Source organism: Phalaenopsis equestris, unplaced genomic scaffold (genome assembly GCF_001263595.1).
Source record: "Phalaenopsis equestris unplaced genomic scaffold, ASM126359v1 Scaffold000673, whole genome shotgun sequence".
NCBI lineage: Eukaryota > Viridiplantae > Streptophyta > Magnoliopsida > Asparagales > Orchidaceae > Phalaenopsis > Phalaenopsis equestris.
The window spans coordinates 83,800-97,900 of NW_018165113.1; positions in this window are offsets into that span (position 1 = coordinate 83,800).

A 14,101-nucleotide genomic window follows, 5' to 3' on the forward strand; every position below is an offset into this window, starting at 1 on the left:
TGATGCAGATTGTTTAAATTTTGCTACCATTGAGTCCATCTTGTTGAGCTGGTCGGTTTGGCTATAATTGTTGAAATCGGAGCTTTGGATGACTTTTATTCAACATTTGAATATTTCTTGCTCAAAGGATCTCTCTGAGTTCTGCCCATGCCTTGTGATTCATGCCAGTTGATGGAAATTTATTGATGATGTTTCAGTTGCCTTCTTATTTTTAAGCGAGACCAATTTAATCATCTGAAAATATTTAAAACTATATTATTGAATTAATTGTGTTATTATTATTACTTTTCATTGCTGTTTTTGCTATAAATTATTGATTACAAATTTAACTCCTTATCCCATAGGCAGGAAAGAGTTAAATAGTCTCTCGAGCTACAACATTGGCGCACAAATGAGCATGTTGTCCTGTGGTAGAGAGGATTGTTATAGAAAGTAATAGTTGGGGCTTAAATGCACCATCTTCAGGGGTCGGCACGACGTCTCTGATGATGCATAGCCTTGTAGGTTGTTTCTTACGGTGCTTCATCGCAACGAGTGGGCAGTGACAGATGGTGATCGACAGCGACCGGTGAGCGGTATTCGTTGATAGAGGATGGCTATAAAAGTGGAAGTGTTTGTCGGATCGTTGGTGCAAAAGTGATGCTAGACATCACCTCCTTCTCTAAGTTTCAGTCTTCTTCAGGTTTAGAGTGCTCAGTCCCCTCTCAAGAGGGGGTAAGGCTTTATTTCTGAAATTATGATTGCAATTAATGTAGTAATCCAAATCACTCTGATTGTACAACCCTGAGAGATTCTCTCGATCAAATGATGCTTGATGGACATTTGAGTTTCATAAAGATGTCATAAGTGAGCGATCTTAAGCTCGTTGAATTTGTCTTATCAAGATGCTCAATTCGATTAGATTCTCACCAGAATTTTCATCTGTTTTCCCTTTCAAATATGTTAGAAAAGCTTCAAAAAGTGGTTTTAAGGCTTGACCGGGTTTAGACTTTTGTTTGGATTGTATCAATTTTGGTACCATGGGGTACATCTTTATCGAGCCAACTAGTTTGACTATAAGTTTGTTGAAATTAAAGCTCTAGATGACTTTTAATTAAATTTTGAACCTCTCTTGCTCAAAAGATCGCTCCAAGATCCCTGTCATGCTCATGTCGGATAATGAAAATTTTTGATGACGTATCAATATATATATATATATATCGAGATTCGTGTCGGATGATGAATATATTTTTTAGAATTATATCTAAAGAATATATCATACCTCAATTGACTTATAATTTCTTATATTTATGCACCTTTTTTTTAAATTGGGGCATATTAAATTGGTTAAAACATGTTTGAATTCAAACGGATTTGAACCCAAATTTTGACTTTGTTTGAGCCAATATTCAAATCTAATTCGAGCATGATTTGAACATTAATTTGAAGTTTATGCTAAGGATTTTTTCCCAACTCCCCTTCTCCTTCACACTCTATCATATCATGTTGCTCCACTCCTCTTCTCATTCGCACAACAAAATTTTGTCACCATCTCTACTCTCTTAAAAAAATTGTTAGATCTCGACTAAGCTAATCCCAGCCATCAGGAACTCGCTTTCTCATTGACATGATTCTAGATCTCGTCCATCTTAATTCTACTGTCATGAACTCTCCTACTCATTCACATGCCATTAGATCTGATTCAATCATTCATGAACTCTTCTTCTTAAGTGTTTTTTTATCATGTTGTTGCCTTGCTAGAGTAGTGCATGAACTTCTCTTCTTCATACACACCAAACTCGCATGAGTGCAATCTTCATGCACCATTCAAACAATGTTTCAAATCTAAATAAATTTGATGCTTTTTGTTTCAACAAAATGTTCACGAATATTATATAGGGCTACATTATATGAATTGAAATTTTAGGTATAATTGTGAAAGAAATTTAAAAGTAAGAAAATTTCTTAAGTTAAGCATATAAAGTGAAATTGCCCTAAAATATTCTTGTTTTTCCCTTTTAAGGGTAAATCTCAAGTAAAATTACCCTTCATGTATGATGTGGATTGTATTTTAAAGTTTGAGTTAAAGAAAATTGGTTTGAATAAAATTTAACTATGCTTCCAACCAATTCAAGGAAAGCTTAAAAAATGTTTAAATAGGTTTTGAAAATGGTCATAGTAAGCTCCAAACATATTAGAGATAAGTTTTAGCAAGATTTCAATAGCATTTGAATGTTCGAGAAATATTCAAATAAAATTTGAATAATATTTAAATAAGGTTCAAACATGTTAGAACATATTAGATTATATCTTTGATATAACAAAATACAATAAAAAATGTTACAATGTTATAAAGTACAACTTTTACACAACAAGATACAAACAAAGTAACTATAACACGATAAATCATAACTGTAATACATCTACTATAGCACATTAGAATTGAATGACCAAACATAATATAGTTGAATGCATATAATCTATAGAAAAAAATGAATATATAAAGCAATTAAATGTACATCTTTTGTTATGCTAAATGAATTAAAAAAAAAAGAACCACTTGTGCATACTTTGTCAATTAATTACACTTTTCTTTGAGTTGCCTATAAATCCTTATTGTTGTTAGAAAATTACAAAATCAATTTCTATAGAAGTTTCTACAATCAGGGATGCCGTTGTAGGCATCATAGCCTATAATTTGGGTAAGTGTGAATATTAATGATAAAATTATAAAATGGAAAAGAGGCAATTTAAAGTACAACACAAAATATTTTAAGTCCAGCTCGTGTACACAAAAATTTCAAAGAATATGAAAAATTCAAAAAATTAAACTAGAGAGTAAGTATATTAGCTAAAACTACAAGTGTCTAGAATTTTTGTGTGCGTGTGCGCGTGTCTATTGATACACCATCAACAAATTTGCATCATCTGGTGCAAACTCGAGACAAAACACGAATCTCAAGGCAATCTTTTGAATAAGAAATATTTAAAGTTCAATTAAGCGTCATCCAGAGCTTGATTTTAGCAAACTTATAATCAAACTAACCTGCTTGATGAGATAAACCCAATGATATTAAACTTAGTCCAATCCGACTCAAATCATGCTTAAATCAAGTTATTAAACCACTCTTGTAAGTTTTCCGGACACATTTGTAGATTCAAACTGATATTGAATCTGGGGAGTTTATAGTCGAATAGAGCGTCTCAGTAAGAAGAATCCAACGAGCTCAAGATTGCTCAATTATGATATTGTTAAGGCACTCAAATGTCTATCTAACACCGTCTAATTGAAAGAAGCTCTCCAGACCATATGATCAAAATGGTTCATATTCCAACATTAATATCATCCAAAACACTATATATCGAGCTCCACTACACTCATGAGGGGGGAGAACTTAAGGCTTAAGGAGAAGAGCCTGAAACCTGAAGAAGAGCTTGACGTTTTGAGGAGCTGAAGTCCATCACTACAGTCACCGTCGACCACTATCGACCGCCATCAATAACTGTCAACTATTGTCGACCACCGTCGACTGCCGTCGACCACCACCTATTGGCCTCCACCAATCGCCATCCGTCGCCGCCCACTTCTTACAATAAGTTTACTCGTGCACCGACGTTGTAACTTCGAAGAGTGTTCAACCCTTTCCCGCCTGAAGGATGAGGGACTGTACATATAATATCTAGTTTATAGTGGATTCCTTGAGTTGGGTTAGGCCGTGCAGATTTTTCCATTTATGGGGTTTCCACGTAAAAACTTCTAGTGTAACTACTGGTTGTTTTTTTTTAATCTGAGTGTGTATTGAATTCTCGTGCAATGCTAAGATGATAATACATTATTCTACCGCCGCAAATTTTCTAGCATGCATTATCGATATTAATCAAAATAAAGTTTAATGTACTATTCACATCATGATAATTTTCAAAATAGAAAACTTTATGTTTAATTAAGAAAGGTTTCAAATTTAAACTAATGATACAATTCAAATGGTTAAACCACTTAAGGAACTTCTTCAAATAGATAAATTTGAATTTTAAAATAGATAAATTTGAATTTTAAACTAATTATATTATAATATATACATCATATTTTATAAAAGATCTTCAAATTAAGGGATTATATATACAAATCAACTTTTAAGGATCATACTATACAATATTTTAGTGTTATATTCATTTAAGTATCTTAAGATTTTTCAACTATTGCAATTATTATAGACATTCAAACTTTGCGTATGAAAAATTATGTAAGACTTAAATAGAACTTGAATATTTATAAGAGAAAACCTTTTTTTAGAGGGAAACTCTTTTGAGATTGAGAATCTTAAGAGAAAGTGTGATTTATGAAGTCTTTCTCTATCAACCTTATAATCCCTTGGGTTAAAAATATGATTACCTTAGGAACTATGATTTTTTGTTGGTGTAAGGTCATTTGATTTTAAGGACTTTTTGCACAACCTCTTTCACTAGCATGTTAGCCATTGTTACAATCTTCTCACTTGGATAGGAATAAAGGGGTGTAATGTTTCTTTATTACCTATTAATGATATTGACTTTCACCTCATAGTGTAGAAGGATAAAATATTGAAAATTTGAAGTGTGAAGTCAAGCCATTAAAATAGGCATTACTGGCAAGTCATAAAAACTAGTTTTGTACTTTTTCTTTTTTTTTTTTGCTTTTACATTTTAGTATTACTAACTAACTTTGCATGATTTACTAATTCACATTGTCATGTCAAGAAAATTATTATGATTTTTGTAATGATTCAATTAAATGGGCGCACGTGAATCAGACTTAAATTGACTCGTTCGTGGGCAAATTTTTGCAGATGACCCGGAATGACAAAATGGACCGCACGTGTGCGTCCGGAATGTCAAATTTACTTAACAAGGGCACCCATATCGATGTACGGATTAAAGCGTGCATATTACGGCTTTTAAATATTAAACATATTATTATAAAAAGGGGGGATTTGAAAAAAAAAAGAGAGAACTCTTTAATTAAAAAAAAAAAAAAACACTAGCCTACAGCCTACAGGCACACCCCTTCTCTTTGTCCCTCATGGCTCGATCGCATGTCCGAGCTTCTCCCTGCCCTCTGCCCGAAAATTCTTCTTCCTTTGCACCTGAAGCCTTCGTCTGCTTCAACTCACACAATCAAATGCTGCCTCACATCCGAGTTTCTTGTTGTGGTAAGTTCTCGGCTCCTCAAGCTCCTTCTCCCTAAGCACTTACTCAGCTAAATCCCCTTCCTCTTCTATACTCGATCGTGACAATGCCTCTGCTCTAGCTCCCTATTGTCCTTTGTGCCTGAAACCATTGCTTATTTTACCTTCAAAGAGTTGCATGAAGGCCCCCTGATCCTTTCACGCACCTAGCTTCCTTCATCTGAACCGAACCTCCAACCTTCCCCTTGCCTTTCTAACTCCCGAGTGCAGTCGTAGCCCTCACGACTTCCGCTGTTTTGAAGCTAAAGGCCCCCGTCTTCTTGTCATCTTCTCTGATACGTATAAGTAAAATAGAGACTCCTTGCATTTTTCTTTTGTCTTGCACAAAATTTTGTTTTCCCTTTTGGATTTTTTATGCTTCATCTATTTATGATTATGGAGGAAAGCAAAGGAAGAGAGAAGTTTAATTTCTCTCTTAAGGAAACTCTGAACTTGCATTCTGAATTATGTGACAATGAACTCTCCATTCCATTCCTTGTGCCTTAAAATATTTTATAGGTGCCTTCTTTACAGCTAATCGCATTCTAAGTACTCAAATGTTGCAATTCATTCATAAAGAAGAAGGCCTAAGGATGATTTGTTTTTTTTTTTTCCCCAAATGAGGTACATTGCTGTTCTTGTTACCGAGTGCCCTATTTTTGGTTGATTATCATGTCTTGTTTTCAAGGAGTGCAAGAGGATTTTTGATGAAGTTACATGTTTGAAATATTTCTCATGAATGGAAACTTATTATATTTATTTGAGACTGTTATTACATGAGATACACTGTTGTTTGTTAAACTCAATTTTGGTGAGGTCTTTCTTTCTTCTTAATACTTAAGATCTTGTCATAGGACTTTTCTTTTGACTATCCTAGAAGACTAGAGATGGAACCCACATGGATGATCATGAACTTCTAGCACTTGGAAGGTTGAGACCAACTTGTGACGATTCAACATAGAATTTCAAACCACTTCCTTGCTTTCTCTGGAACCCACATGGCTGATCATGAACTTCCAGCACTTGGAAGGTTGAGACCAACTTGTGACGATTCAAGAATGAGTCACCATAGAAAAGATGAACTAAGGGTAACCCTGGGTGGCTAGGGTTTGGTCTCTCACGCACTCAAGCACATCACAACTCCCCACTTGTCCTAAAAGCCTAAAATCACACCCATTAAACCAACCTCCTTTACTTTTTGAGAAACTCACATGGATGGTCCCAAGCCTCTGGCTTTTGGTTGACATGGCTAAAACCAACATGTGAAGGTTCATAAAGGAGTTGCCATTTGGCAAGACTTGGTTCCAAGGTGGCTAAGCATGTCCAAGTACCCCTAAACCCTAAACCTACCTAACATACCCAATTTTGCAAAAATTTCCCAAAATTCTCTAAATCTTCAAAATTATTCCAAATGTCCCCAAAATTATTTTGAATCATCCAATGCTTTCAATTGTACCCAAATCCACCACAATTGCCTAAATTTCCCAAATTGCCCCTAAAGGCTCACAACTCCTAATTTGCACCCAATTGATCAAATTGGCCTGAATTTTCATCCAATTCACTCCCAACTTACTCAATTTCAAAATTCAAACCCAATTTCAATCAAACCCAAACCCAATTTGATTAGCCCATGGTTAATTTCAACATCAAATCCATTATGCATACTTTAAAAACCCATGCCCATATGCATTTCTAAAAGCCCATTTCATCAATTTTAAAAGGCCCAAACTGAGCCCACATGACAAAAACTCATATGTATCATCCCATTTCAATTCAAAATATTCATCATGGGCATCATAATAATCATACCATGCATAAACATGAGCTTTTTTCCAAATTGGGCATGATGACACCTAAAAAAATTCATAAAAATAAATCTCCTTTTGCATGAAAGTTCCCATGGCATCATACATGGCATGAAATCTCCCATGGACATCAAAAAGTCAAATTTGCAAAAAATACTAAAAGGAAGTGACCACCCCCTCCTCCCTCTCTACTTGGATTTACTTTTCTCATCCATCTTTTCCATCAAATATTTAATAGTAGAATAGTCAGTATTTACTTGGATTTACTTTTCTCATGCAACATTTAAACCTTGGTTTCTAGCCTAAGCCAACCATTTGAGTTCATTAAACCCTCCTTGGGGTCATGGGATTCACCCTAAACACCATGGAACCAAACCTAGCCCTTAAAACAAGGGGTTAAACCAAAACCTAGCCAACTTATCCAATCCTCACTTCCACTTTGGACCAAAGCCTTGGAGCCACCTTGAAACCTAATTGAGATGACCACTCAGTCCCCCTGACTGCTTTGAGCTCAGAGGTTACCTGACCCTGGCCAGCCGGCCACCTCAGCCGTTAGGAAACGCCATGCTCAAGAGGTTCCAAATGGTTTAAACTGAAAATTAGGACTCACTGAGGTGACTCACTCCAATTGGCCATCATAACCTTTCTTTCCTCCACCTAAGCAGCTTCTTTGCCACTATGACATGCGTTGTTGGCCACAAGAACCTTCTCTATAAATAAAGCCCCTCCAACTGCCAAGGGTGAAGAGTGCTTAAATCTTAACAAAACTCTGCCAAATTTTCACCAGACCTTCTATCAACCTAGAGAAGTGCAATCCCAACATTCTCCAACCATCATTTCCACTGCTTGAGCTTAATTTTCCAACTAAAAATCAGGACCTTTCATGGCCATCTCTCAAACTCAATCGAATATCCAAATTAACTCACTCTTAAGCTTTACCAGAGCAAGAGAGGAAGTTCCCCATTAAAAGCCCCATCATTTGAGCTCTCTGTCATAGAGCTATACCATGCCCGTGCTACCCTTCAATCAAATTCTTACTTGGACCCCATACCAGAGGAAGATGACACTTCGAGGAGGTTCATTGGACTCTACTGAAGCTTTTGCAAGCACCCAATTGAAGCTTCACCCCTTTGACAAAGGTATAAATCACCAACCCTAATTTTTGGCTTGATTCACCAATTATGAAGAGAATGTTTATTTCACGAGCATTTAACCGTATGGATGTGTTCGTTTTGACTAGAATAAGCTATAGGAACAAACCTTGCATGTTTTAGTTGAGATTCGAATGAGAAATTGCTTTTAAAAAACATGCGGTTTACGAGTTAAGCCATTTAGAGATGATGACCAGGAGTCGTCCGATCGAGCGTGTATTGGACGGACAGATCAGACCGCGCTAGAGGAGTGGATGGAGCATAAAGCACGAAAGGCATGGCGACTGACTCAGAAGGCGGAGTCCCATAGTGAGGCGATGCGTGGAAAGCTCGGAGATGCCAAGGATTGTGTGGCACTAAGTCAGATAAGTAGGAAATTAGGATTTAAATGATTAAATAATTAAGAAAAAATTGAAAATTCATAACTTAGTGTAGAAAATCATAAAAATAAAATAAAAATACCACTGTGCTCAGTGAACAAAGGAGAATCATGTGGATCAAAAATAAAAATTATTTAATTTATATTTATTTTTAAATTAATTAAACACTCAAAATCTTTATTAAATCATAATTAATTCAATATTAATTATTATAAGGTGAAATTTAGAGGGTTTGTTCTCTCTGTGTTTAGGAGTATTTTCTAGTTTTCCCAAAGTTAGAGAGAAACTCTAACATGACAAACCCTAATTTTCAAGGTCCAGTCATTTCTTTTGCTTAAAGTAAACTAAAATAAAAATTAGAAAAATATGGGGTTTGCTTTGGCAGGTTCACTGCGATCAGAGGAGCCTAGAAAAATAAACCCTAGGTTTAAATGTCTTTAAAATATAATTTCTTAATTAAGTCATTAAAACTAATAAAAAATTAAATAAATAAAATATATTCCAAAAGATCATAAAAATTGATCTATACTGAGGCTCATGTTCACATTAGGCCTCTGTAAGAACTTGAAACCATTTTAAATTGATTTAACAAATAAAGTCTATTGTTCAAGGTAAATAAGATTTTTGCACTAAAATAATTATAATAAATAAAACATATCTCAAGAAATTATAAAAAGTAGTTTGGAGTGTTCATTGTGACCAGGGGCATTAAAAAAAAGTGACATTAAAATAAATAATCTATTTTTGGGCTATTTTTCAATTTAAAAATAATTAAAAATTCAAAACAAAATTCTTTTCCAAATGAGGATCATCCCAAAAATAAGATTTTACATCATAAATGAATTTCTTTTTCTGTTATTTTCTCAGTCCCTATGGCAAAATACCACTAACAATTTAATTCACAATATCAACATACCAATGTATTTCTCATCCTTTTACAACATAAACTTGTTCATCATGAAAACTATCTTTAATCTCTCTCTTCAGATCAAATATTTCTTCCTGTTCTAACCTCGATAGATGATCAACTATTTGATTATCAATTCATTTTCTATTGACTACTACAAAATCAAACTCTTACATCAGAAGTATCCATCTAATTAATCTTGGTTTTGCATCCATCGTTTCCATCAAATATTTAATAGTAGAATAGTCAGTATGCACAACACATTTAGTTCCAATCAAATATGATCTAAACTTATCAAAAGCATACATAATGGCTAATAACTCTCTTTCAGTGGTGTTATAGTTAATCTGAGTATCATTAAGAGTCTTACTAGCATAATATATGACCTTGAAAATCTTATCATATTTCTTCCCTAAAATAACTTCAATTTTATAATCACTAGCATCACACATTAATTCAAAAGGTTTCTCCCAGTTCGGTGAAACAATTATAGGAGCACTGATTAAATTTTCCTTTAAAGTTCCAAAGGCTTTAAGAAAATCTTGGTTAAAGTCAAACTTTGCATCTTTTTCTAGAAGTTAGCATATAAGCTTAGTAATTTTTAAAAAATCTTTGATATATCGCTCGAAGAATCTAACATGTCTTAAAAAGCTCCTAACTCCTTTTACAGTAGTACAGGGAGGTAGGTTCGATATAACCTGAATTTTTTGCAGGATCTACTTCCATGCAATTTTCTGAAATTTTATGTCCAAGAAAAATTCCTCCTGCAATTATAAACTGACATTTCACCTAGTTCAAAATGAGATTACTCTTTTCACAACGTTCCAAAAATTTCTCTAATTGATTTAGACATTTCCAAGGAAGTTCCAAATACGGAAAAATCGTCCATAAGAACTTCAATCCCTTTTTCAATCAAATCACTGAAAGTTGACATCATACATTTTTGAAATATTGGAGGAGCGTTACATAATCCAAAAGGCTTTCGCCAAAATACAAAGGTTCCACAAGTACTAGTAAATATTGTTTTCTCTTGATCCTCAGGGGCAATAAGTGTTTTTTGATAACTGGTATATCCATCTAGAAAATAAAAATATTTATGCCCAGCCAATCTATCAAACATCTGGTCCAAAAAGGGTAAAGAAAAATGATCCTTCCGGGTGGCTGTCGGCACTATTTTTGGTGTGGGGTTTGCCCGTAAGAAGCTGTCGGTCATCGGAATTGAAATCCTGTTGCCCGTTTCGAAAGGACGTTTTTTAAAAAATTTTAGTTTTGAAAAAGATGAAGTCAAACTGACCCCATAATTTTCATAGTTTAAATGAGAGAGCGCTTTACCTCAAATCCTGTATCTATCCCGAAGGAAAGGATCAGTTCTTCGTTTATGTTGATCTTCCAATAAAATTCTATGCATACAGATTGAAGGACTGATTCCTTTAATATCAGCTAATGTCCATCCAAAGGCTTTCTTATATCTTTTCAAAGTTTCTAACAACTATTGTTCTTTCACATAAGTTAGTTCTGAGGATACTATTATAGGTAGTGTAGATGAATTTCCTATAAATGCATACTTCAAATGGGTAGGAAGTGTTTTCAATTCTATTTCAAGTTTTCAATTCTATTTCAGGGGGTTTCTTAATAGATGGAATCAAATTATTGTCATTTTGTGCAAGATCTAACATTTCATATTTTTCTTGAACATATTTCAGTTCTTCCGTATGCACTTCCATAGACTCATCTTGGATTTTATCCTCATCTTGATATTCTGTATATTCCTTTTCAAATTTGCTTTCATCAAATTTGCTTTCATATGTCTTTGTCTTTTTGAAATATTCATGGCTTAAATACTCATTAATATCTATTCTGAAGCATTCGATCTTTTTTTCTTTTGCATGGTATCTCATTATTTTGCAATATTAAATGTAACCTCTTGATCACTTACTCTTATAGTTAGTTCTCCTTTCTGCACAACTATCAAAGCTCTTCCAGTGGCTAGGAATGGTCTTCCTAAAATAATAGGAATTTCCTTATCTTCCTCCATATCTAATACAATAAAGTCCACAGAAAATATAAATTTATTAACCTTTACTAAAACATCTTCTATAACTCCTTTAGGATAGGTAATCGAACGATCAGCTAACTGAAGAGTTACAGTTGTAGGTGAAATATCTGTTAAGCCCAAATATTTAAAAATTGATAATGACATAAGATTAATACTGACTCCTAATTCACATAAAACTTTTCCATAAAATCGTTCGCCAATAACACAAGGAATTGTAATACTTCTAGGATCTTTAAGTTTTTTAGGAAGCTTCTTCTGAATTATAGTGCTACACTCTTCGTTGAGTGTAATAGTCTCATTATCTACAAACTTCCTTTTCTTATTAAGTATATCCTTCATGAACTGCACATAGCTTGACATTTGTTCCAAAGCTTCAACAAAAGAAATATTTATCGTCAATTTCTTCAAAATTTCCAAAAATTTTAAAAATTGATTATCTCTATACTTCTGCTTCAATCTTTGAGGAAATGGAGGTGGTGGTCTTTCGATAGTGATTTTCATTGGTTTAAAAAGACTTTCTGACGCACAATGAAAATCTTCACCAGAATTTTTATTTTCCACCTAATCTTTTTTTATTTCAACTTCTTGTTGAACTCTTTCTTCTAATTCTTTTCCACTTCTCAGTTCAATAACTTTAATTTTCTCCTTGTTCTAATATTTAGGATTTACTTCAACATTACTAGGAAATATTCTTGGAGGTCTATTGCTAAGCGTAGTAGCAATACATCCCAATTGATTTTCCATGTTTCTGATTGTAGCTCCTTGACTCTATAATTGGCTTCCCATTTGCAATATCAATTCTTCAACTGATAACGTTTTCTCTTTAATTTGTAAATTATTAAATCCTGGGAAGTAATAAGGTTTATAAGCTTGGTTTCCTTGATTGTTGGAGTTTCCTACTAGGTTTGCAGCATTGTTTCCCCATTGTAGATTTGCAGCATTTGAGTTATTGTTACTCGAACTAAAGTTTGGATGATTCTTCCAACCAGGATTATAATAATTGGCATAAGGATTATTAAGATGATTGTTTATTGCATTTAAAGTCTCATAAGAATATTCTATCATTTGTCCAAATGAGTTCTCCTCAAGCATATGTGTTTTTTGAGAATAATTCATTCCATATTAATCTATCTTCTTCGATATAACGACTATTTGAGCAGCTAATATAAATATTGCATCAGAATCATGAATACTGGCTACTTTTTTTGGATTTACCCTTTCTAAGGGCAATTGAAAATTATTAGTAGCCATCTCTTCAATTAATGAATATGCTTCATCGAACGGTTTTGACATTAATGATCCAGCAGTAGCAGCATTAATTATCGATCTAAGAGATCCAACCAATCCATTATAAAAAATTTGAATTATTAACCAATCTGGCAACACATGGTATGGACACTTCCTAAGGAGATCTTTAAATCTTTCCAGACTTCATAAATTTATTCCCCTTCAATTTGACAAAAAGATGTCATATCATTTCTAAGTTTAGTAGTTTTTGAAGGTGATAAATATTTAGATAAAATTTTTTGAGATAAATCTCCCAAAGTTCTGATAGATCTGGGTGCTAATGAGTTTAACCACATATTAGCTTTATCCCTCAGTGAAAAAGGAAAAATTCTAAGTCTGATAGCATCATTCGACACTCCATCATATTTAAATGTAGCATACAATTCTAGAAAACTAGCGAGCTGTAAATTGGGATATTCAGTTGGTGTTCCCCCAAAATGATTATTTTGAACCATTTAGATAATAACAGGTTTAAGCTCAAATGAATTTGTAGCTACAACAAGGTTTTGGCTACAACAGAATTTTGTATACTCAAATGAATTTCATTTGTTGTAGGATTAGCACTGCTGCTGTAGGATTAACATAATCCCTTAAAGGTCTCTGATGATATTCATTTTCAGCATTACTTAAGTTGCAAGCCATTTTGCTAGAATGATTTTTCGCTTTTTGTTATTTTCAAATTTTTCTAAAAGTTCTTTCTAATTCAGAATCATAAGGTATTAAGTTTTCAGATCTTATACTACGCATAAACAAAATAAAACAGGTAATTAAAAATAAGCAACACACTTAAACAAGAAAATGTTCAAACTAAACTACAAATACTCTCTTTTTTATATATTTAAAATAAAATAAAATAACTAATACTTTCTGTTGCTTCCCCGACAACGGCGCCAAAAACTTTAGGCCTAAAAACTTGTGATTAAATTAATTATAAATATGCAATGTAACCTAAACAATAATGTAACTTTAAAGAAAATAATTTATCTTTAAAACCTCTTTTAAACTCTCAATCCCCTTCTGCATATAATGCAAGTATATGTATCGTTCAAGTAATAAAGGGCTCTAATGGAGTTCCAGATATCAATCCCACAGGGAAGTTGAAAATATATATAGATAAATTTACTAGAAAATTCACAGAAAGTCAAAACAAAATTTCTGTAACTAATTTCAAATGTTGAGATATTATCAGAACTAAATTATTTAACTAATAACAAAACTAAAATACAGAGTTTAAACAGTAACTACTAAACTATTAAACTATGTTTATGTGATAAAGATTTCTTATGTGAAAAAGCATCTTTCTCACTACAATGAGATTTTGGTAAAATGAGA